The following is a 27,348-nucleotide window of genomic DNA, read 5'->3' as shown; positions in this document are numbered from 1 at the left end:
AAGGTTAACCTTGCCTGTACCCTGTACGTAGTCGATCGATGTACACATCAGAACGTGGAATTTTCTATATTCTTCATTTTTAAACTCAAAGAGGAGAGTTTCCTATTAAAACTTTCAAATTGACCTTCAAATAACCTCGAAACCCCAAGGTCGAGATCACCATCAGATGGCCTCCTCTAAACCCAACAGTTTTTATTTGAAATAATATCTGCTGTCGATCTTACTTTTGAGGTTATTCTAGTGAATTTATTCGAATAGCGAAGTTGACCTTGAAACTCTAAGAGTCCTCTAAGAGTCACTTGGACCTCATAACATGGGTCATAATATCTGAACGTGAAATTTTCCAAACTTGCTTTAACTGGCTGGATCTACCTCCGATTTTGTCTTAACGCTAAGAGGTCGAAAATATTCCTCGAAAAAATCATTTTAACGATGTTTAAACAGCATTTTCACCTTGATGGAGGCAGAATATCAAAACAACATCAAGAATCAAACTTTCTTAATTTTTTATGTAGAATACAAATCTGCAGTAAAAAATAGGAGTTTCCATTAAAAAGGAGTTTTCCATTAAAAAAATCGAAATTGACCTTCAAATAATCTTCAAAATGACCTCCAAGGTCAAGATCAAGGTGGTCATCAGATGGCCCGCTCTGAACCTAACAACTTTTATCTGAAACATTTTTTCTGAAAATTTGATCATTCAGAAATATTCGCGTGGAGGTTTTAAAATGGGACACTCTGTATGTGTGTGTGCGCGTACGTGCGATGTGTGCGCGCCCGCGCGTGTGTGTGAAGAAGGAAAGAGTTTTTCTCCAATACTTCTCCATTTGAAAAGTGATCCCGTTCCACTTAATTTAGCAAGTCAAATAACTTGCCAAAAATTTTCCCCAGGGTTCTAGACGGTTCTAGGTGCATTTTTGGTTTGTATTTATGTGTGGAAAATGTATGGAGTATGTTTTATCCATTTCCCCGAGGGGCAAAAATTCGGCTTTTTTAACATTGTCTTTTAATTTCTATTTAAAAAAATAGCTGCCATGATAAAATCTCTAAAGTGGCGCCATCTATAATTAACTAACCCCTTGACTGTGGATGACGTGTATAGCCGCATGAAAAAGTGCCACCAGTGTGGATGACGTGTATATACGCATCGAAGAAAAAAAATAGTAAAACTATTGTTTTTTGCATACAGGTGGGTATCTATATGTTTTTGGAGTTGCTGAATTTGAATTTGATATCAAAATTTCGAAATTCAAGCGGATCCAACATAGCGAGTCAAAATTATAAAAAATCGGATTTTTATGAAAGTAGGTATCTAAATGTTTTTGGGGTCGCTGAATCAGAATTTGATATCAAAATTTCGAAATTCAAAATGGCGGATCCAACATGGCGAGTCAAAATGATAAAAATCATGAAAATCTGATTTTCAAAATTTAGATCCGCCATTTTTAATTTTAAAATTTTGATATCAAATTTGGATTCAGCGATACCAAAAACATATAAATACCGACTTTCATTAAAATCTGATTATTTTCATAATTTTGACACACCATGGTCGATCCGCCATTTTGAATTTTGAAATTTTGATATCAGATTCGAATTCAGCGACCCCAAAAATATATAGATACCCACTTTCATAAATATCCGATTATTTTCATAATTTTGACCCACCATATTGGATCCGTCATTTTGAATTTCGGAATTTTAATATCAAATTTGGATTCAGCGACCCCAAAAACCGTTATTATAAAAGTATCATAAAGAAAATTCGACATTTTTTCCAACACAAAAATGGCACGATTAGTACATTTCTGCCTCCACAGTCAAGGGGTTAAATTGATAATATTATCCATTTCCGCCCTTTAAAGCCATAAATAAAACTTTTGTTAAACATTTTTTTGAAAAACTTCTTTTTTAAACATTCGTGTGTATTGAATAAAATGGTCTACTCTGTATAAAATGTGTGCCACTTATACGGTATCTAATGATCCCAAACACTCTGTCACTTAAAACAGGCCATCTAAATAACTTTGAAGATATCTAAAATAAAAAAATATTAAATATAGAAATTGTGAAGTTTTAAGTGACGCATTACATAACAATACCAGTATGACCTTGAACATCGTCATCAAGATTATGTTGAAGTTAATTTGCATTTTTTAAATGGAACCCTCACTTTTTATTATATAATATTATCTTTTCTACTCTTATTAATTTGAATAACTTTTACGATACCTCAATAACTATTGATCAGAAGAAAAAGTAGTGCTAAACTTTTTTTACTGTATTTAGTCTCAATATGCTTGGTCTAAATATGCTGCTACAATAGTATTCTAACTTTTGTTAATATGATGATTTTTTCCAATTTCCAAAGGTCATAAAATTAATAAAAATTAGGAAATTATTGTAATTTCACGGCACTCGATACGATCATTAACGACAATTGTAAAAATTACGTTTTCAATGTCATTACGTATATTGATGAGAGCTCATCGCATTAGGCACTCAATGTAAGCGCCTGCGGTGAGCTGTACCATCTCTGCCAATCGACTTCCGTTAAAAAATTTTTTTAAAAGTCTGAAAAAAGAATAGTCAAATAGCGCGAGGTCAGGAGAGTACGGTGGATGCTCGAGACGTTTGCAATTCCCCAGCTCTCTGATTTTTCTCAACATGGGTGTGCAACATGGACGTGAGCATTGTCTTGGTGGAAAAGGATACCTTTACGGTTAACAAGTTGAGGTCGAAGTTCCTTGAGTTTTGTCTGAACTCTTTTCAACTGCTGACAGTAAAAGTCCGTATTGATTGTTTGGTTTTTTGGTAGCAGCTCATAGTGGACAATTTCACACATATCCCACTGTTACGTCCTGAAGGAGGAACGCAACTTGACGCTTGCTTTCACAAGTACGACGTATTCGCAAGTCTGCGGTGCAGATCAAGGATCGGAATGACCCCTTCATCTGGCGCGGACGTACGTCGGTGGTCCTTTATTTAGGTCAAGGAACTGAATCCTTTTACCTGGGATAAGACTGTGAGCGACAGTTGAGGGAAGGGAGAATTTTTTGTTGAGAATAATTAGTTGGAAAACGTGATTGGCTTATAATTACAAATAACTTGTTTTATTGATGATTAGACGGAAGTTCACAATAAAATAAAATTTGTAAGATTTTATAATGTGTACGTATACATATATGTATAACAATCGCGGTGAGTAAAATTCCGTTATGTCCGATTGAGATCGACAAGATTGGGCCACTGACACCGAATTTCACAATTAAGGAGGAATACCAAGGGAGAGAGAAAAGGAAGAAAAAGGAAAGGAAAAGAAAAAAGAGAAGAAAAGAAGAAAAATGTAAAGAAAGGGGTCACTCAGGCAAAAGAAAGTATAAATAACTTACTACTGGTTCTGTGCTATTTGTCGAAAATAAAGAGTGTAATTGTTGTGTGTCGGTGAGGGCGGATGATCCAAGTTCTGCGCCAAGAATAGGAAGCTGGTTTCAGCTGGATTGCTCACAATGGTCCAAAAATGTGCACGAGATCGTTGCACAGAATAATTAACAACTAAAGAAACACTGATCTGTCTAAGCCACTAGTAGGCTAGATTGTTAAGAGACCCTGAAGGGGTGCTGAAGAGAAGTTTCTGTCCTGGCTGCGGGTCAGTCGAGAAGTGTCTTGGCCTTTTGGCTTTTCTCAAAACGTCAACTCGGTTGAGAGAGTGGAGTTTGGGGAATTGTTTCGGAAATCTAATTTTCATGCCCAAATATAGTCATAGGACTATGCTTCGAATGTTTTTTAGAAGTGGGGGTTAAGAATACGTTGCAGTGTCTTTAAGATAATTTTGTAGGAGATAGGATGCATATGGCAATAAGAGGATTTCGAGTCTTTTGTTAAAAAAAACGTGGCAGCAAGAAGGAAATGTCGATGTTTCTAAGAAGGATGTCAGATACTGTTATCGTTGACTAAGTGCGTGGGAAACAAGATCGGAGTTGGTTCAAGATTGTTAATATTTCCGGAGCATCGAAACTTCCAAAGATCGCGTCGTGTGATAACATGGCTGAGCGCATCCGGCCATATAATAAGTAATAATAAATTCAATTTTCCTTATTTATAAAAGAAGTCTAGAGTGCGCGGAGTCCGCAGGACATAACACCACTATACAGAGTGCACGATTTATCTGAAGACATTGAAATATCTCGAGAACTATGCATTGGATAAAAAAAAGTGGTTAATGAAAGTTGTTAGTCTCGAAGGGGGACATCCAATGATACCAAACTCGATCTCCCACTCCACCCCCTGGGGATGGGGGTTGGGGGCAACTTTGAAATCTTAAATGGAAACTCCCATTTTTTATTGCAGATATGGATTCTACGCCACAAAATACGTAAATTTTGTCGGAAACTTTTTTTTTTATTCGTGATAGATGGCGCTGTAATCGCAAAAAATTATATTTTCCGCAATTCTTCAGAAATGATCATTGGATTGAGAAATAAAAAATACCTGTTCAATATTTTTAAAGAACATAATAAAAGTTATTCCCCTCCATCCTCTCGGGGTAGGGTGGGTGATAACGTTCAAATCTCAAATGGGGACCCACATTTTTCATTGCAGAATTAGATTGTACGTGAAATTTTTATTGAAACAATTTTTTTCATTCGTGATAGATAGCGTTGAATTTTTCCGAGAAACTACTTTTAGCGTTACACAGGAACAACGACGAGGACGTAGTAGTTTTATGTTCCCTTCGAGTGCTTTTTTAATGTGAGTCCCCTTGCCTCTCACAGATCGGGGTGCTTTTTTAATGTGAGTCCCCTTGCTTCTCACTGTTCAATTAATTAGAGTAAGTGTTCGAAATTTTTACCTTCAACTTCAATACACTTATTGATCCTTTTTTCAAATGATTGTACACAGGATAGAAGCATATCTGCGGGAGTTTCAGCGCAAGTTCGGTTCCCATTTGAGATTTGAACGTTATCACCCACCCTAGAGAGGATGGGGGGGGAGAATAACTTTTATTATGTTCTTTAAAAATATTGAACAGGTATTTTTTATTTCTCAATCCAATGATCATTTCTGAAGAATTGCGGAAAATATAATTTTTTGCGATTACAGCGCCATCTATCACGAATAAAAAAAAAAGTTTCGGACAAAATTTACGTATTTTGTGGCGTAGAATCCGTATCTGCAATAAAAAATGGGGGTTTCCATTTAAAATTTCAAAGTTGCCCTCAACCCCCACCCCCAGGGGGTGGGGTGGAAGGTCGAGTTTGGTATCATTGGATGTCCCCCTTCGAGACTAACAACTTTCATTAACCACTTTTTTTTATCCAATGCATAGTTCTCGAGATATTTCAATGTCTTCAGATAAATCGTGCACCCTGTATATTGAATATGATCTGCCGGTAGATGTTCTGCTTGGGTCCTCGGGCTTCCGAGCTTACACCAACTTCATTTTCGTACTACATTATCATAAAAGATCCATTTTTCGTCGTATCTAATCAATTGATCAACAAAAGGTTCATTGCGATATCAGTTGAGTAGTGTAATATACTTGGAGATGCAGTTAAGCTTGTTCCTCTCGCTCAATGCATGCGGCATCTACTTGTTCAATTTGATACAAAGCCAAGTTGGTGAAAGCTATTGATGATGGTTCCGTGAGCTACCCCGAATTCTGTCTCAAGCGCGTAAATGGTAGTATTCAAGATTTCTTTGATTTTGCTTCACAAACGCTCTGAACCTGGGCTCATCCTCCAGGTTAAAATCTCTATTTCGAAATTTTTTAAATAAAAATTGACATGATTTGACGATAATCACATCTTATTCGAAAGCTTCACATAAATCAATGGGTTTCGGTCAATGGGTTTGAGATGTCCGTTTTAAATTTATATAACAAAATTGATCTAATTTTGCTATTTTGTAAACTCCATTTTTTTATTTTTTCTAAACTCACAATAGTTCATAGACTCTCTATCTGCAACAGTTTTTACGGCGAGATTAGATGAATTTAAAACAATCGCCTTTTCTCTTTCCTCTCGTGGTTTGTTTTGCACGTAAACGCGCCAAGTAGGGCAATTCAAAATACGAAAAGACTCTGATTAATCTGATATTACGATATCAATTTGAATTTTACGATAAAATTACGATAAAAAACAATGAGATTCTCTATAAATTTCGTTAGTTTTTGTCACTTTTTTTACGCAGAAGATTATTACGATTTCAATTTGAATTTTTTGTCTCAAGAAATCTTATATACAAAGCTGTCTAAATTATATTAAAGACACATAAAATTATATTATATAAATTACATCAAAAAACAAATAAATCTTGTCTCGTAAAGTTATCTTATAAAGTGAACTAATTGCAATCAGACTGGGTAGCAGTCATTAACGCGAACCTAGGCGCAATATGGTAGAACGTAAGAGCGCCGATGTAAGCACGAATAGCGATGTACGTCGTTAATTATTATTGTAAATTATTATTGTCATTTATTATTGAAACGCACTATATTTTAAATAGCTTGAACACTTCTCCTTTATCATATCGGCGCACACTTATATATTTATTTACTAAAATTAATAATTCAATAATTATTTCGTGAATATCATAAAATGAGACCTTTTTATTTACTTCAATTCCTTCTACGTCCTCAAGAGCGGTAGCAGAGTTGTTCTGGGATATTTTATATAAAGTGTTACAAATATTCCTGAAAATTAAAATAATTAAAATGAGAATTTTAAGCCTGCACACGATATTAACATGAGATAATAAAAGTATAACAATTTATTTAAATACAAACCTGTCTATTATATAAAACACATGTCAAACCTCTGTCTAGACTTACATTTGATAGGCTTCTGAGAACATTGAGAATGAAATAATAAAACTCGTTTAATAACCAAAGTGTCCGTAAATTAATATCTATTGACTGCTTTATATGTAATATCTCTGAAATCATGCGTCTTTTATAAGATAGCTCGAAATCTAAAATTTCGAGGTCGTCGAAATCAAAATTATGACCACTTTTATACGGTGTTCATCCATTACCGATGGATTTCCGTAATTAATTTTTTCATGTTTCCGTATTGTGGTTTGTGACAATCTACTTGTCTGGTCATGAGGTGCATTGTTTGCAATATATTCGACATTCCACATTTTTATATCAGTCCGGAATGATATCCTTTTATATCCTGATAATGCCTTGCAAATCCTGAGATCCACAGAACCCGATCTTAATATTAATTGATTTAAACAGAGGAATACAGGATTCAGATAAGTTTTCTATATAAGGTAACGAAATAAACCGGACAGCTTGCTCACTTGTCTCATTAGATTGATGTAATTTCCAATATGTATTTCCAACACGTCATACTCATAAACATGTAAAATTTCTGTTTGCGTCATACCAAACTATATATTACATATAAAAACCATGCTTCATGTACGTCACGTTCAATTTGAAATATTTTGGCTTAACGTCGTCTTGTTTGATTATTATAACGCACAAATATATCATATTAATCACCAAAAATTATCATATGAAGACTATAAGAGTGTTTCCACGGCATTTCCTGATATTCTTCCACATGTCAGGAAAGTTAGAAGACACAGATCCGGAGGAGAAATCACATGGAATTCACTCCCGATCTGTAATACATGTGGACTTCATGATTTAAGGAAGTGCAGTGCATTACTGAGAATGTGTTTTGGTATATTTTCAACTGTCTCAGAAGATAGCATAGATCGATGTGTTGGCAAAACAGCGTAATTTTTAATTAGTGATGAGGGCTGAGTACAGAGCCAAAACGTTTGATATGTGTTTTATGTCCTAGACAGGATTTTATTTAAATAAATTTTTAACATCTTATATTAATATCGTGTGCAGGCTCAAAATTGCCATTTTTATTATTTTAATTGTATTTGAAAGAGCCTTAAAATAACATTTTGCTGAAAACTGATAGAAAAATTGACAATTCTTTTTTTCAGATTTTATCGTTCAATGGGATTTCTTATGTAAGAAGATAATCGGTTCTAGAATTCTCGGAAGGGGTAAGATAAAAATGCCATCATCTAATTTAAAAATTGTAACAGCACTTAAAATTTTATACAGAAATTTAAAAAGTGTTCTTAAAAACAAATTGTATTTTAAAAAATTTAGAAAGTTATTTTTTGAAATTTTCTATTGATATTTTGCCTTATATAACCTAATCATAATTGACGAAAAAACCTTTTCCATATATTTTACTGTAATTTTAATGTAATTTATACTTTTATAATTATACATATAATTATACAGTAATTTATAATTTTACTGTAATTTATTTTTTTAATTTATTTATACAGAATGTTAGTCACAACTAGAGTTTCCAATCCAGGGATCCTGGATCCCGGCCACATTTTTGGTCCTGAAAATACTCGGGATTCAACAACACAAATCCCGGGATTTCGGGATTTCAAATTTAATGCTTAATGTCTATATAATACATACGTTTTACAAAAATTTTACTTTAATAATTATTACTTATTACTGATGTTTTAGAGCATTTGCTAGAGAAGTGTATATTTATATTTTAAATTTAATTCCATGTATTATTTTTATTTGTTTTAAATATTAAGGAAGTTTTTTATTTTAAATTTCGCGGATAAATTGACGCAACACAGACTCGAATCCGGGATCCTCGATTAGATATTTTTTAACAAAATTTATGTTTTATTATTTTTAAAGTCGCTTTTTCAAATGTGAAAAAGAAGAAATAATTATTTTTATTTTTATTACAAAAACTTTAATTTTTAATTGTAACGGTTTTTATGCAATCATTAATGTAAATTGCTTTCATTTTTACTGAAATTTTATTTTTTTGTTTGTCATAATGTTCATAAAAGTCTATGAACGTTCTCTAAATAAAATAATTCTATTATTTGTAAATATTCCTTGTTTCTTTCTTTATATATAAATAATCCCGGGATGGAATTCAAAAAATTCCGAAATCCCGGGATTGGAAACTCTAGTCACAACACACACGACAAAGCTCGTGTTTTGTGAAAGACATGTTATAAATTTTATAATAGAGTAATATGATTTATATTTGCTAGGTATATTAGGATATCTATATACAACTTTCTTCCGTGGACTACAAAGTTCCCAATGATGTTTTCATCAGGTCTTAATTGTAATCTCTCCTTCCCAAGTTGTTTGGGTTATCCACAAGATAGTGAAGAGTTGATTCCGAAAATGGCACGTGAACCAATCATTTTAAATGTTTATGATATGGTAAGCTACTATATTTATTATCATCATAAAATAAAAAAGTTTTTAATCTTTTAACTGCTATAGGTATACAGGGTATCTGCAAAGTCCAACCCCACCACTGGATCTCGGAAACGGCTGTAAATATGGAAAAATGTTTCAGACAAAAGTTGTAGGACATTGAGGAGGACACATGATAAAAATATGGACTTGACCTTGAGTGATTTTACCAAGGCTAGGTCAATGTGATCGATGTTTTCTTAAATGGAACCTCCTTTTTATTGCATATTCTTGTAGCCCTTATCGAGACATTTTCAAAACACTACCTATTTTTGTTTTTTGCGCAAGCCATTCCCAATATATGAAGCTTCAAAGTTGACATACCGCATTCACATTACCCAACGTGTACCGCGTGGAGGTTGCACGGTCGGATTTACGCCTCTTGTGTGTGTATATGCGCGTGTGCATGTGCGTGTACCTGTGCGTGTGGTGCGTGTGCGTGTACATGTGCGTGCGCGTGCCTGTGTGTCTCTCTTTCTCTGTGCGTGTGCGTGTGCGTGCGTGCGTGCGTGCGTGCGCGCGCGCGCGCGCACGCACGCACGCGTGTGTGTCACAGTAGAGGTAAGGACCCCACGGTTCATCATTCCCGTAGTATTTTTTGACTCATTTTGAGCATCTCCTGCGGTAACGGCAAGAAAATAACTAATGTAAGGGGAAGGAGAAGAAGAATGGTAGAAAGACAGTAAAAGAGAGACAGTGAGAGAGAGAGAGAGAGAGAGAGAGAGAGAGAGAGAGAGAGAGAGAGAGAGAGAGGGGGGATGGGGAGAATTTTGACTGAAGAAACACATACACACAAAATTGACTCTTTTTAGGGCCACAACACACGCACACACACAGTGGAGAGCGTTTGAAGTCAAACAATACTACGGGAATGACGAACCGTGGGATCCTTATCTCTACTGTGACACGCACGCACAAGAGGCGCAAATCCGATCGTGCAACCTCCACGTGATACGCCTTGGGTAATGTGAATGCCGGCGGTATGTCAACTTTGAAGCTTCCTATATTAGGAATGGCTTACGCAAAAAATAAAAATAGGTAGTTTTGAAAACGTCTCGACAAGAGCTACAAGAATATGCAATCAAAAATAGAAGGTTCCATTTAAGAAAACATCGATCATATTGACCTGGCCTTGATAAAGTCACTCAAGGTCAAGTCTATATTTTTATCATGTGTCCCCCTCAATATCCTATAACTTTTGTCTGAGACATTTTTCCATATTGAAAGCCGTTTCCGAGATCCAGGAGTGGGGTCGGACTTTACAGATAACCTGTATATTAGATCATTAAGTATGAAATATCCGATTTCGAATCAAAAGTTTGGTTTATTATATCTCAAATCAAAAATAGTAAAATTAATCAAAGTATGCGCCTACAGTATCGACACAGTTCTGCCATTTTAACGGTAACTTATTCATGCCAGCAGCGAAGAAGCCTGAAGAGCGAGTGACGATGAAATCGCTGAAGGCATTTTCCATAGCTTGTTGAGAATTGAATATTTTTCCTTGCAAGAAGTGATCTGGTGCCTGGAAGAAGTGATAGTCAGTTGGTGCAAGATTTGGTGAATATGGTGGGTGACAGAGAGTTTCCAAGTCCAGCTGCTGTAGTTTGAGCAACGTTGTTTATGCGACATGTGGCCGAGTGTTGTTTTGCAAGAGGATTGGCTTGTCTCTATTGACCAATCTCGACTGCTTAACCGCAAGCATCCTCATCATTTCGTCCAGTTGGTTACAGTAGACATCCGCTGTAATCAATTGACCAGGTTTCATGAAGCTGTAGTGGACAATATCAGCACTGGACCACCAAACAGACATCATTAGTTTTCTTTTGTGGGTATTTGGTTTTTGACTCTGTTTCGGCACTTCATCTATATCCAACCATTGTGCCGAACGCTTGCAATTGTTGAAAAGAATCCATTTTTCATCACACGTAATAATACGATGTAAAAATGGTTCACCTTTATATCGTGATAGTAAAGAAAGGCAAGCTTCGAGACGATTCCTCTTCTGACGCTCGTTTAATTCATGCGAAACCCATCTATCCAGCTTCTTTACCTTACTGATTTGTTTCAAGTGATCCAATATCGTTGGAATAGTAACCTTGCTGCTAATTCACGCGTAGTTTGAGATGTATCCGCTTCCACTGCAGCTTTCAGCTCATCATTATCCACCTTGGTCTCGGGTCACCTACGTGGCTCATTTTCAAGATTAAAATCGCCAGAACGAAACTTCTCAAACCATCGACGTACAGTGCGTTCATTAGCCACATCTTCACCAAACACTTTGTTGATATTTCGAGTTGTCTGCGCTGCATTGGTTCCACGACGGAATTCGTATTCGAAAATAATACGAATTTTTAACTTATCCATGGTTACACAAAGATTGCTGTAACAAAGACATTTCGAAAGATAATCACAAGCCAAAACATGCGTTTGAAAGAGTGATGTACCTTCACAAGGAAAAAAAACCAAGAACTGTAAAGGTATTCAGAGATATCGACTGTCGAACTTAGTATTTAAGGAAATCGGATATTTCATATTTAACGACCTAATATATACGCCCTGACATATCCATTGATGTATATCACACGTATATACAGAGTGTCCCATTTTAAAAAACGCACAATTCTTCCTCGACAATTCTTCAACAAAGCATTTTCAGCAGAAATGTTTCGGACAAAAGTTATATGATTTCAAGGGGAACATAAAACAACTATACTATTTTGTTTATAAATGGCACCATTTTTTAGATATTCATCATTCATATTTTTGAAACCATCATTACTTTTCTTAAATGGATACCCCAATTTTTTATTACACCGTCTTTTTCGACCAATTAATTTAAAAAACTTGTTTGAACCTCTTTTTTATTTGCATAATAATTAAGGAAAACTTGATAACTTTATCAAAATATTTCACTCACGATATCTCGCTAACTATTTGTCGGAAGAAAAAGTGGTATTAGACTTTTCAGCTCTATTTCATCTCAAGAATATCATATATTGTTATAATAGCGCCCTGAATTTTGATAACTTACTGAAATGAGAGGAACAAAAAAGTCTTGTTGCATTTAGCGATATCTCGCGTAGTTTTTTTAGTAATAACCGCGTAAAGTTTGGCGATGGCGTCTTGGCGCTTTGACGCCGCGCGACAGTCAGTGTGAGCCGCGTTAAGACCGTATCACACTAGCGACTCGTGGCTGCGGCTGCGATTGCGATTGCGATTGTGATTCTTCCTCGACCAGTCAGAAAGCCGTCTAAGCGACAGTCGTGAGTCGCAGCCGCGAGTCGCTGCTTTCTGATTGGTCGAAGAAGAATCGCAATCGCAGCCGCAGTCGCGAGTCGCTAAAAACTGTATCACACTAGCGACTCGCGGCTGCGACTGCGACTGCGATTGCGATTGCGATTGCGATTTCTTGCTTTCCAATCACACTTGCGATTGGCGATCGCGGCTGCGGCTAAATACTGTCATGTACCAGAGAGAGGCCTGAGAGCGGCCATGGTTGCATTTACAGCGTTATCGAAAAATTGGCTGATTCGAAGTGCCAACTGGGTCCATTTTTCATGGATATGAACTACTAAGCCAATGTCCACGATTTGTTGGTATTATTCCGTTCTATGTTCATAATTATTTGGTTCTGTTTTGTGCTATGTTCACGAGCGAGCTAGATTAGTCAGATAAAAACGGAGAATCGGTCTTTGTCTCACCACCAGCGAATAGACAATCGCGACGATAAACTGAAGCGAGCCAGCAGCGATGTTATCGTAAGGCAGACGTCGCCGTCTTCCCTTTCACCCCCTTGTTTTCCTTTCCACATTGTTTTATATTCATAATTCGGGAAGAAAATAATTTCGAGAGTTCGGACGATTTCTAGCAATGACGCGACAGAGATAACGCGCGGCCACATTAATTTGTCATGACTTTTATATTACTTATAATTACATAAACGCCCATATATGAAAATTATAGATAATTATTGCGCTTATGTTTTAATATTGTATAATATGGTATATAATAACAATAACTTCATTTCTTGCAGTAATTTTTTTAAGATCTTCGTTGAGGCCGTGAATTAATTTTTTTCTTCATCAATCAGTTTTCTGCAAAAATTAAGATTTTTTAAATAAAATTTAAAATGATTCGCTTCTCTTCTCTCCGAAGAGTTAATTAAAAAATGTGTATTCCACAGAGTTAACTAAAACATGTGTAGTTAGAACAGTGTTACGTCCTGTAGATTTAATTAGTAAAAATTCTTTCCTCTCGCAGATTTATATTCTCCTAATATAACTATAATAGGAATATATACATATATAAATATAAATTAAGAAACAGACCCATCTGGCGAACAGCCGTCGCGCCAAATGAAAAGCGATTCGGGAAAATTCCATAACAGGAAACAATGCCCTGTTGTAAAAACCTATACCTGGGTAGTGTTCGCCAAGTGTGTCCGTCGTCCCAGCTATAAAAACTTGAAACTCCGCGCTAATAAACCTTCAGTGAAACAAAGCAACTCAGAGCATTCCTGCTCTGAAACTCACATCTTCCCAATCCAAAACCATATGTGCCCAATCAGTCAACCAACAAAGCCTACTTCACTGATAGTCGTAAAATCTGATCCCAGCCTTTGATTTACGGCATTTTGATTTTTCCAACCGTCCACTTGTATACATTTCTCTATCTCAAGAACCCACCACCTCTACGCTTGTCGCGCCTAACTCATTCAGCCAATCATATATCCACCTAAAACTATGAGACACTCACGCTCCACCCTTTAGCCCTTCCATATTCATATCTCCAAAAACTAACTGTCTCCTCCCACGATGTCTTTTAACTTTGCTAATGGCTGAGACTTTTTCCCACTAAGACCAATCCACCCCTTCCTCAAAGGCCATCCCTCTACCCACCCTGATAGCTTCTGCCTCCGATTATCACTATAAAAACCGCGGTAATCCGCCTCCGCGGCCACTTCTACTTCAACTTCTACCGTTACTTCTATTCTGAGAAACAGAAAGAGCAGATTCACATAGATTCTAGATTCAAAAATCAGACTTGTAAAAACACGTCCTTAGACTCAAATTCGTCTTCGGTTTTGTTTCGGCACTACATATACTTTTACGTCCTCTGTCTTATTTTTTTTTGGGGACAAAAATAAAAATTTAGAATCAGTGCTGTTGTGCCATAATTGAACAATTGGAAGGGAGTCGCACAACCCATCCCAACCTACAGAGCAGGAGCCGCCTATCAACCGTTATATCTTGTTCATTTCTCGTATCCCAGGAATCACCAGTAAGTTACATTTTCTTTGCTTACTAACTCTTTACTCATATTCCTTCCTTTTTTTTTATTTCCTCCTTCTTTCACTTCTCATACACACACATACACATACACAGTCATTCATCAATTGTATTAAACCGCGCCGTAATTCATTTTGTTATTATACTCATTTTAATAAATCTGTTTATATTTCATTCTTTTTCCAATTAATTTCAAAATCACATATACCCTTCCAACAGTCAACTCATGGTCCTATCCCCGGTAAAGGGATTCGCGTCCCTGACCGAAAAACGGACCGCTCGTCGTACGTCGGTGCCCGAGTAAAGGGACCTGTCGGATCCCTGACCCGTTCACTGACACGCGTGTACGAACGAGGTTCGCCTTACTCGCGAACGAAAGGGTTGCGTTCCTCCTCTAGGACGTAACAACAGTCAATTTGAAAGCTCTCTGAAAAATCAAATTAATATTGTAATCCGAAAAGTCAACTTATAATAGAATATTTACTTCGATGATTCACCTAAAGAAAAAAATATTTATTATTATATTCGGAGAATAATATTTAATTTATTATTTATACTTATCTTACTTATGCTTACCCTACATATGCTTCTTTGAATGAAAAATTTAATTTGTCGACTGATTCAGATTCAGATTTGTTAAAATATCTCTTATGCGCAACTCTTGAACAGGTAGGTAGTAAAATAACTTTTTTTCTTTACGAATTTTATAAACTTTTCACAAACATAAAAATTGAAAGATTCTAAGAGAACAAATAACTTTTCTTGAATATTTAAACCGAAGGAAAATTTTTTCCCATTAATAAAGAATAAATAATTAATATCTCACACAAGAGGAATCTTCATCCTTGAAATCACCGCGCGATTTTGCTTTCACAAAAATATAATATTGATTTAATAGTAACAAATGAAATAGTAACAAAAAAATTTAAAAACGGTGCAAATCTTAAACGTTTTTGAAAAATGCAGTTTGAAGTTTAGTCTTTTCTGTTAATGTCGTTATAGCAGAAGAATTACCAATTTGCTTCAGTAGCGCAGTGGATCAGGCTTTGTGATATGAGCGTAGAGGTTGCTCAAGTGTGTTATTTTTACTATCTCAGGGAGAAGTATATAGAATGTATAATAATACGCAGACAAATTCTTTACATAATCATACTTATTTCTTTTTAGCATGAATAAAAATGATCAATGCTAACATGATAAGGGTATATCGCAATTGTATGTGTACACACACACACACACACATACACACGTATACCAATGATGTCAAAACTGAACAATTTGTGAAAATTTTTTATTGATCGCAATTGTACGCAAAAACGAAAGAGAAGTATACGGGTCTCCACGGGTATCTCGTCATATTAATTGTCTATGAGCTGATAAACAGTTGATCTCCGGTATTTACAAGTTACGCTTGTCCGCAGCTTGTTCGGTTTTGACATCATTGGTATCAGTGATACGAATTTGGTGACGGGCTTGCACGAGGATTCCCCCCCTTCCTCCCCATGCACGCACACAGCCGGCTCGGTCTATCCGTGTGAACCACGCGATCGGCAATCGTCGACGCGCCGAGCGAGCGAGAGAAAGAGAATATCATTCCCTCCTTGTCGCTCTCGTTCTCGCTCAGCGAGCGAGCCTAATTCTTTCTTGCCCATAATCTGAATTACGGGCACAACTGTCTCTCTCCTCTCTATGACAATACTGAAAAGTTTTGTCTACTCGGAACACCGGTTATTATTATAAATAACATTTTATTATTAATGATATTATTATTTGTAATATATATTATTTGTAATATTATTATTTGTAATTTTATTTGTAATTGTTCAATAATGTTACAAATAATACAAATTTTTACAAATTTTACTTGTAAAAATTTATATCATTTGTAATATTATTTATAATAATATTGATACTATTCGGCACCAAGAAAATGAGATATATTTTATTAATTATTTTGCGGAGTCGGGCAGGTTCACAGGTTTGATTATTGCTTAATAATATTTTAAGAGTAATTTTAGGTTGTACAAGGATGTAGTATGAAATATAAAAAAATATTGTAACAAGATCAAGAAGTACGAAATGAAACCTCTTTGCTTTTATTACAATATCCTATAAGTTTATAAATATTTTTCATACAGTATTAAATAATCTCCAAAAACAATTACATCTGTGAAATTTTCTATCTGCGCGAAAAAAAATTCATAAAATATATTTGTTTCGTCGCTCTAAATGAGAAAATTGTCAGAACTATGTCAGTTGTTCAGTGCACTACTCAATAAAAATATAATAATACTATGTTTGTATGTGTGAAGAATATTTGTTAACTTACAGGATATTATAATAAAAGCAAGGAGGTTTTATTTCGTACTTCTAAGGCCAAGACTTATCTAAAGCTCATAACTCAGACAATTCTCAACAAAAATAGGTCATCAAGTAGTGTTTTGGAAACGTCTCGCTGTCATCTTTAACACTGTGTGATAAGAAATGGGATGTTCCATTTAAAAAAATCATGTTGGCATTGATCTCGCCTTGAGTCCTCTATTCAAGGTCAACCGGATACGATCATTCAATAGAACTTTTAAAAACCTACAACTTTAGTTGGAAACATTTTTCCTAAAAATGTTTCGTTTTCGAGGTATTTGACCGTTTCCACATTTTTCTAACTAAAGTGATATGGTCCATTATCGATGATTTTATTAAAAAATTTTTCGAACGAAAGTTGCATGGCTTGAAGGACGACACATGACGGAAATGTGAACTTGACCTTGAGTGACCTTGTTAAAATCAGGCCAACGTCATTAATGTTTTTTTAAATAGAAACTACAATTTTTTATTACATATTCTTGTAGCTTATCTCGAGAGCTTTCCAAAACACTCGAACAAAGTAACATTTCATCGAGTACTTTTCGAGTTATGAGGCTTGGAACTTAAGGCAAGACCGACCACTAATCCGACCAATTAAGGCAAGATCAATTCGAATATGTCTTTAGTCGTTAATAAATCTTGGCCTTAGAAGTACGAAATAAAACCTCCTTGCTTTTATTACAATATCCTGTAATTTAACAAATAATCTTCACACATACAAACATAGTATTATTATATTTTTATTGAGTAGTGCACTGAACAACTATAACATAGTTCTGACAATTTTCTCATTTAGAGCGACGAAACAAATATATTTTATGAATTTTTTTTCGCGCAGATAGAAAATTTCACGGATGTAATTGTTTTTGGAGATTATTTAATACTGTATGAAAAATATTTATAAACTTATAGGATATTGTAATAAAAGCAAAGAGGTTTCATTTCGTACTTCTTGATCTTGTTACAATATTTTTTTATATTTCATACTACATCCTTGTACAACCTAAAATTACTCTTAAAATATTATTAAGCAATAATCAAACCTGTGAACCTGCCCGACTCCGCAAAATAATTAATAAAATATATCTCATTTTCTTGGTGCCGAATAGTATCAATATTATTATAAATAATATTACAAATGATATAAATTTTTACAAGTAAAATTTGTAAAAATTTGTATTATTTGTAACATTATTGAACAATTACAAATAAAATTACAAATAATAATATTACAAATAATATATATTACAAATAATAATATCATTAATAATAAAATGTTATTTATAATAATAACCGGTGTTCCGAGTAGACAAAACTTTTCAGTATTGTCATAGAGAGGAGAGAGACAGTTGTGCCCGTAATTCAGATTATGGGCAAGAAAGAATTAGGCTCGCTCGCTGAGCGAGAACGAGAGCGACAAGGAGGGAATGATATTCTCTTTCTCTCGCTCGCTCGGCGCGTCGACGATTGCCGATCGCGTGGTTCACACGGATAGACCGAGCCGGCTGTGTGCGTGCATGGGGAGGAAGGGGGGGAATCCTCGTGCAAGCCCGTCACCAAATTCGTATCACTGATACCAATGATGTCAAAACCGAACAAGCTGCGGACAAGCGTAACTTGTAAATACCGGAGATCAACTGTTTATCAGCTCATAGACAATTAATATGACGAGATACCCGTGGAGACCCGTATACTTCTCTTTCGTTTTTGCGTACAATTGCGATCAATAAAAAATTTTCACAAATTGTTCAGTTTTGACATCATTGGTATACGTGTGTATGTGTGTGTGTGTGTGTGTACACGTACAATTGCGATATACCCTTATCATGTTAGCATTGATCATTTTTATTCATGCTAAAAGGAAATAAGTATGATTATGTAAAGAATTTGTCTGCGTATTATTATACATTCTACATACTTCTCCCTGAGATAGTAAAAATAACATACTTGAGCAACCTCTACGCTCATATCACAAAGCCTGATCCACTGCGCTACTGAAGCAAATTGGTAATTCTTCTGCTATAACGACATTAACAAAAAAGACTAAACTTCAAACTGCATTTTTCAAAAACGTTTAAGATTTGCACCGTTTTTGAATTTTTTTGTTACTATTTCATTTGTTACTATTAAATCAATATTATATTTTTGTGAAAGCAAAATCGCGCGGTGATTTCAAGGATGAAGATTCCTCTTGTGTGAGATATTAATTATTTATTCTTTATTAATGGGAAAAAATTTTCCTTCGGTTTAAATATTCAAGAAAAGTTATTTGTTCTCTTAGAATCTTTCAATTTTTATGTTTGTGAAATGTTTATAAAATTCGTAAAGAAAAAAAGTTATTTTACTACCTACCTGTTCAAGAGTTGCGCATAAGAGATATTTTAACAAATCTGAATCTGAATCAGTCAACAAATTAAATTTTTCATTCAAAGAAGCATATGTAGGGTAAGCATAAGTAAGATAAGTATAAATAATAAATTAAATATTATTCTCCGAATATAATAATAAATATTTTTTTCTTTAGTTGAATCATCGAAGTAAATATTCTATTATAAGTTGACTTTTCGGATTACAATATTAATTTGATTTTTCAGAGTACGCTTTCAAATTGACTCTTCATAATACGCTATTAAATTGACTTTTCGGAATACACTTTTAAATTGACTCTTCTAACTACACATGTTTTAGTTAACTCTGCGGAGTACACATTTTTTAATTAACTCTTCGGAGAGAAGAGAGGAGAATCATTTAAATTTTATTTAAAAAATTTTAATTTTTGCAGAAAACTGATTGATGAAAAAAATTAATTCACGACCTCAACGAAGATCTTAAAAAAATTACTGCAAGAAATGAAGTTGTTGTTATTATATATCATATTGTACAATATTAAAACATACGCGCAATAATTATCTATAATTTTCATATATGGGCGTTTATGTAATTATAAGTGATATAATTATAAGTGATATAAAAGTCATGACAAATTAATGTTACGTCCTGGAGGAGGAACGCAACTTGACGCTTGCTTTTGCAAGCTCCGACGTACTCGCAAATGCGGAACAGATCAAGGATCGGAATGACCCCTTTATCTGGCGCAGACGTACGTCGGTGGTCCTTTATTTAGGTCAAGGAACTGAATCCTTTTATCTGGGATAGGACCGTGAGCGACAGTTGAAGGAAGGGAGAATTTTTGATTGAGAATAATTATTTGGAAAACGTGATTGGTTTACAATTACAAACAACTTGTTTTATTAGTGATTAGACGTTCACAATGAAATAAAATTTGTAAGATTTTATAATGTGTCCGTATACATATGTGGTTAACAATCGCGCTCAGAACAATGATTCTCGATTACTCAGAACAATATTCCATGTTCGTTATGTGCGACTGTGATCGAAAGGATTGGGCCACTGACGTCGGATTTTACTATTAAGGAGGAATGCCAAGGGGGATAGAAAACGGAAGTAAAACGAAAGGAAAAGAAAAGAGAGAGAAGAAAAGATAAAAAAATGAAACGAAAGAGGTCACTCAGGTAAAAGAAAATATAAGTAACTTACTGCTGGACTTCTCTGATCTTACAAGGAGATGCCACGAACTGCTAACTCTACTTTTGAATGAGCTATAGTGCATTCGAAAGGGGAGGTCGAGAGTATAAACCGTGTCAGAGCTTTTGGGTGTATGGGCTTTAGTTTCGAAGAAAATTTATTGTAAAATGATGTATTTTTCAGCTGTACGGTAAGTACAATGGATAGCCATAATTTTGCATGAAGCGCGCTGGCTGTGCAGGTTAGGCGTGCGGCTACTATTTTGCGTCCGTGCGAGCAGAGTTCAATTCCCCGTAGTGACAATTTTTTTTTGTTTTTTTTAGAATAAATGATTGTTTATGAATTAATTGTAAATTTATTTATTTATTATTCGTTATAGTAAGAGAACGTATACATAATGAGAAATATCAATCAATTTTGTGTTTTTATTGTACTGTGTCTTTATTCATTATTCCGACATCACTGTACAATGTTGCGGGTGATAATTTATATAAAAACATTCGAAGCATAAATGGATCGCACACCATAAACATTTTATAAACGAAAACTGCGTATTGCAGATACATTTTTTCTTATGTACATCCGGTGGAAAACACAATTGATTAACATTATAAAATATGTCACGTTTATCTGCTAATTTTGACGCGTACCAAGCGAATTCAATCATTTTTACATATCGCGGAGCACATAATAAATAATGAGTTAATGATTGAATTCGAATTGCATCATATAACGGACTTTTTAAGAAGTTTCTAGTATTTGTCTGTGGCACATGCGCACAGGCAATAACCGTTAGGACCGTGACTCTAAAGTCCGTTGGATTTCCCTCACTGTTCTCACGTGTGTCGATCAGTAAGCAAGTCTGCGAGCATCCTTTGTGTTAAATTGATTTTATATAATAAAAATGGAAGGGTCAAGTGTGGATTTGTTTTTGAAAGAACATATCCAAGCATTGGCAAAGTGTGATATTACAAAAGAAGATTTAACTGACAACATTGCATATTTTAAAGGTAATAAATAATTTAATAATTTAATAATCAAATAACAATAATTAAATAATTTGTGTGTATATTTTTATAAACACTCACATTTGTGAACATATGCAGAAATATACAAAGATATTTCCTTTTTTGCAGATATGCTAATAAAATTTGATTTGATTTGTGCTGAAATACCCAAAAAATTTACGCATTCGGCTAAAGAGGTTGCTGGAAAATTATTCGAAAGCTTCGTTTCAATGTTAGGAAAATGTATGATGGTAGAAGATGTGGAATATTTTTCACCAAACGAAAAAGAAGTAGAGAATATTCAAGAAGAGGAACTGCAAGAATCGACATCATCAACATCGGAAGAAGAATATGTGCCACCTGAGAAAGTTTCACATCAGGATAGAGTGCCTTTTGATACAAAATTAAAGATTGTTATGACCGCAAACGAGCATCCAACGTGGAGTTTTCATGGTCTACAAAAGCGATTTAAACAACATTTACGCCACAAAACTGATATTGCACGATTTAGAAAAGATGTAATAAATGGTGGCACTTATGCAGAAAAATTGGATAATGTAAAAAAATGTGTCTGTGATCGATTTTCTGAAGCACGTGACCATAAACAATTAGTAACAAGGCGATAATTACAGCAGTGGGCTATGGCTACTGCAAGGCAATTTCGAGATGCAGACAACGAAACAGAAGGAAACGTTTTTCAATTTACAGCATCGGCATCTTGGGTAACGAATTTTATTAAAAATTATGGCATTTCTAATCGTCGCGTCGTTCGCTATGTATCCAAAAAAGAAATGAAATCGCCAGAAGAAGTTTCCAAATCTGCAATACAATTTCAAAACTTGATACAATCAATTTCTACGGATTACGATTCTGATTATATTAGGTGCGCAACTAAGTTCTCGCTGTTTTTTTGATGAAAATGCAACTTTATTGTGAAAAAATGGTTACAAATGAATCATTCAAAATATTGCCCATCGCTAGCGACAACTTTTTCCCATCTTTCTGGCAAAGCTCGAATACCGTCACGGTAGAAGTGTTCGTCTTTTGAGGCTATCCACGAATCAAGCCATTTTGAGATGTCTTCATATGAGCGGAACTGCTGATTAGCCAGACCATGTGCCATCGAACGGAACAAGTAATAATCGGACGGCGCAATATTTGGGGAATATGGCGGGTGGGGTAGGACTTCCCATTTGAGCGTTTCTAAGTAGGTTTTAACGGGTTTGGCAACGTGAGGCCGAGCGCTGTCATGCTGTAGAATCACTTTTTCGTGCCTCTGCTCGTATTGTGGCCGCTTTTCGCGCAGTGCTCGGCTCAATCGCATCAATTGAGTTCGATACCGTTCCCCAGTGATGGTTTCGTTCGGTTTCAACAGCTCATAATAAATAACACCGCCCTGGTCCCACCAAATACACAGCAAAACCTTCGCAGCGTGAATATTCGGCCGAGCCGACGACGTAGAAGCATGATCGGGCAGTCCCTATGATTTTGTTCTCTTTGGGTTGCTGTAATGAATCCATTTTTCATCACCCGTAACGATGCGATGAAGAAAAACTCTTCCTTTTTTGCCGTTGGAGCAGTTGTTCACAGGCGAAAAAACGACGCTCAACGTCTCTTGGCTTCAAATCATAAGGAACCCAAGTTCCTTGTTTTTGAATCATTCCCAACACATGCAATCGCTTGGAAATGGCTTGGCGGGTAACTCCTAATGCTGAAGCAAGCTCTTTTTGCGTTTGGCACGGATCCTCATCGAGCAATGCCTCCAATTCAACATCTTCGAAGGTTTTTGGCCTTCCTTCACGCGAACGGTCGTCAACATCGAAATCACCGTCTTTGAAGCGACGGAACCAATCACGGCACGTTGTTTCACTTAGAGCAGCATCTCCGTAAACTTTTTGGAGTTCTCGATGCGCTTCAGCCGCCGTTTTCTTCGAATGAAAGAAGAAAAGCAACACTTCCCGCAAATGACGATTATTTGGCACAAAATAAGACATTTTCACACAACCAAAAGTATATGACGCAAAAGCAAAATCACTAATGTATCAAAGCGGTTTGTTTACCATATGTCTAAGCTTGGTTCATGACGTTTTGGTTATGTCACAATCGACCAGCACTTACTACTGGAGCCATCTCTTGAAAAACAGCGGGAACTTAGTTGCGCACCTAATATTATCAATACAGATCAAACAGGTTGTGAGTATCGAGCTAATGTTTCAAGAACGTACACACATAAGGGTGAAAAAACAGTAGAACTTTTTATAGGCGACTTGAATAAGATAACTCATTCGTATACTGCTCAATATTCCATGACAAAATCCGGAATATTATTAAATAAAGTTTTTGTATGTTTACAAGAACCTGGAGACACATTTGGAGTCCGTGTCAAAGCAGAAGTTGACGAACTTGTAAAATTATGTAAAAATGTTATTGTCGTTTGTTCAAAGTCGGGTAAACTAACCTTTCAATTGTATAAAGAATATTTAAAAACAGTTGTAAAACCGTATGTTGGAAACAATTCCTTCTTGATGATTGTCGACTCTTGGGGAAGTCAAAAAAATATTCATATGTACAATGAAATTTTTGTAAATGATGAAAACAAACCAATATGCAATTTGCAAATAATACCGTCAAAATGTATTCCAATTTGCCAACCTTGCGACGTTTATTTTTATAGGCAAGTGAAAATTATTATAAAACGTATTCAAAATTGTCCGAATATTATGGTTAGCGAAGAAAAGAAAGAATTAAATTCGCGATATGATGCAATTCGAATTCAATCATTAACTCATTATTTATTATGTGCTCCGCGATATGTAAAAATGATTGATTTCGCTTGGTACGCGTCAAAATTAGCAGAAAACGTGACATATTTTATAATGTTAATCAATTGTGTTTTCCACCGGATGTACATAAGAAAAAATGTATCTGCAATACGCAGTTTTCGTTTATAAAATGTTTATGGTGTGCGATCCATTTATGCTTCGAATGTTTTTATATAAATTATCACCCGCAACATTGTACAGTGATGTCGGAATAATGAATAAAGACACAGTACAATAAAAACACAAAATTGATTGATATTTCTCATTATGTATACGTTCTCTTACTATAACGAATAATAAATAAATAAATTTACAATTAATTCATAAACAATCATTTATTCTAAAAAAAACAAAAAAAAATTGTCACTACGGGGAATTGAACTCTGCTCGCACGGACGCAAAATAGTAGCCGCACGCCTAACCTGCACAGCCAGCGCGCTTCATGCAAAATTATGGCTATCCATTGTACTTACCGTACAGCTGAAAAATACATCATTTTACAATAAATTTTCTCCGAAACTAAAGCCCATACACCCAAAAGCTCTGACACGGTTTATACTCTCGACCTCCCCTTTCGAATGCACTATAGCTCATTCAAAAGTAGAGTTAGCAGTTCGTGGCATCTCCTTGTTAGTAGACAATGAAAGGTGTGGTTGCTGCGTCTCTGTGAGGATAGATGCCTCAAGTTCTGCGCCAAGGACAGGCAGCTGGTTTCGGCAGGATCGCTCTCAATGGCCCAAGAAGGCACAAGATCGTTGCACCGAATAATTAACAAGTGAAGAATACTGGTCTAAGCCACAAGTTGGCTTGATTGTTAAGAAACCCTGAAGGGGTGCTGGAGAGAAGCGTCTGTCCTGGGTGCTGGATCGGCGAGAAGTGAGTGAGCTTTTGACTTTTCTCAAAAAGTCAGCTCGGTTGAGAGAGTGGGGTTTTGGGGGAAATGTTCCAGATGATTATTTTATAGGAGATAAGAAGCATGTGGCAATAAGAGGATTTCGAAAGACTTTTGTAAATAAAAAAATGTGGCAGCTGTCTTAAGAAGTAAATATCGATATTTATAAGAACGATGTCGTGGTACTGTTATCAATGGTTAAGCGCGTGGGAAACAGGATAGGAGTTGATTCAAGATTGTTAGTATTTTCGAGGTATCGAAAATTCCAGAGATATCGTCGTATCATGCCTGAGCGCATTCGGCCATATGATAAGTAATCATAAATTCGATTTCCCTTATTTGTAAAAGAAGTCTAGGGTTCGCTGAGTCAGCAGGACGTAACATTAATATGGCCGCGCGTTATCTCTGTCGCGTCATTGCTAGAAACCGTCCGAACTCTCGAAATTATTTTCTTCCCGAATTATGAATATAAAACAATGTGGAAAGGAAAACAAGGGGGTGAAAGAGGAGACGGCGACGTCTGCCTTACGATAACATCGCTGCTGGCTCGCTTCAGTTTATCGTCGCGATTGTCTATTCGCTGGTGGTGAGACAAAGACCGATTCTCCGTTTTTATCTGACTAATCTAGCTCGCTCGTGAACATAGCACAAAACAGAACCAAATAATTATGAACATAGCACGGAATAGTACCAACAAATCGTGGACATTGGCTTAGTAGTTCATATCCATGAAAAATGGACCCAGTTGGCGCTTCGAATCAGCCAATTTTTCGATAACGCTGTAAATGCAACCATGGCCGCTCTCAGGCTTCTCTCTGGTACGTGACAGTATTTAGCCGCAGCCGCGATCGCCAATCGCAAGTGTGATTGGAAAGCAAGAAATCGCAATCGCAATCGCAATCGCAGTCGCAGTCGCAGCCGCGAGTCGCTAGTGTGATACGGTTTTTAACGACTCGCGACTGCGGCTGCGATTGCGATTCTTCTTCGACCAATCAGAAAGCAGCGACTCGCGGCTGCGACTCACGACTGTCGCTTGGACGGCTTTCTGATTGGTCGAGGAAGAATCGCAATCGCAATCGCAATCGCAGCCGCAGCCGCAGTCGCGAGTCGCTAGTGTGATACGGCTGTAATGAACAGTCTTGACCGCTCAGCCTCGACGCACACAGCTCACCGCAGAGCGTCTGTTGGTCGCGATGGGCGTAACAAACGCCAAATTTTACGCCGTTATTGCTAAAAAACTATGCGAAATATCGATAAATGGAAGAGGACTTTTTCGTTCCTCTCGCTTAGCTCTACGACCCTATGGAGTTGGTGTGTTGCAATTATGGGACACCTTATATATTTGATTTGATATTATACACATCTAATGCTTTATATAAAGTGCATAAATTACTCGAGCATCTGCTTCGGTGATGTGACAAGCGAATATCGTACCGTACACAGCAGATGATTTTCAGTTGAATTCATTGCAGCTAAAAGGTTAAAAATGATTTATTGCTATCGATTACTGATATTAATGTAATTTATTTAATATTTATTTAATATTTTGAAATGAAATTTTTTATTTCCCTTTATTACTTACGAAAATAACACTCAATTTGAACATAAATTCGAATACTCAACTGACAAATAAACCTATTTAAGTGCCACACGCCGATTTTGATAAGCTTTGAATATATTGTAGTCTATTGGGTCAAAATAAGAGACACTTAATTTTTTATACCGGCCCATATGGCCATTAAAGGGGTGAAACTCTTTAAAGAAATCGGTTTTTATATCTCTGAGCGAATACTGCCGAAACAATAAAAGATATAAATAAAAGTTCAAGCAAAAGTTTTATGGCTTTTAATGTATTTTATAACAGTGCAATCAGATTTTTCGAAAATGTCATTTTTTTCGAAATCCCCTCCTCTCTATATATTTTTGAAAATTTTGAAATCTGTTTTATGATAAAACTTAAAATATATTTAACGACAAATTCAATCGTATATAATAAAGTTGTATTCCGAAAACGCATTTTTCAGAAATAAGCTAGAAATAACTCTATATTGCTATATGCGCGCCCCATCAGTTTCCGCCTTATGACGTTCGCTACTCATGGTAACAATTTCTTCCTCGTAATCTCACAGAG

The 27,348-nt window shown here is 35.7% G+C and overlaps 1 long non-coding RNA gene and 1 pseudogene across 1 annotated transcript in view; one reads left to right on the top strand and one right to left on the bottom strand.

Moving 5' to 3' along the window:
* The window catches only part of LOC112588797 (uncharacterized), a 40,751-nt gene extending 31,360 nt beyond the window's left edge, over positions 1–9,391 (top strand). Inside the window, exons 2-3 of the long non-coding RNA XR_003113066.1 lie at positions 7,975–8,037; positions 9,082–9,391. This is a non-coding gene — a long non-coding RNA (uncharacterized LOC112588797). The remainder of the gene's footprint in view (positions 1–7,974; positions 8,038–9,081) is intronic.
* A 1,084-nt stretch (positions 9,392–10,475) lies between these two features.
* On the bottom strand, positions 10,476–11,978 carry LOC105184945 (histone-lysine N-methyltransferase SETMAR-like; annotated as a pseudogene).
* Between the last annotated feature and the right edge of the window lie 15,370 nt (positions 11,979–27,348).

The sequence above is a fragment of the Harpegnathos saltator genome, unplaced genomic scaffold (genome assembly GCF_003227715.2).
Source record: "Harpegnathos saltator strain DR-91 unplaced genomic scaffold, Hsal_v8.6 scaffold297, whole genome shotgun sequence".
NCBI lineage: Eukaryota > Metazoa > Arthropoda > Insecta > Hymenoptera > Formicidae > Harpegnathos > Harpegnathos saltator.
Note: the sequence above shows the minus strand (reverse complement) of the source record. Positions and strands in the feature narration are given on the sequence as shown.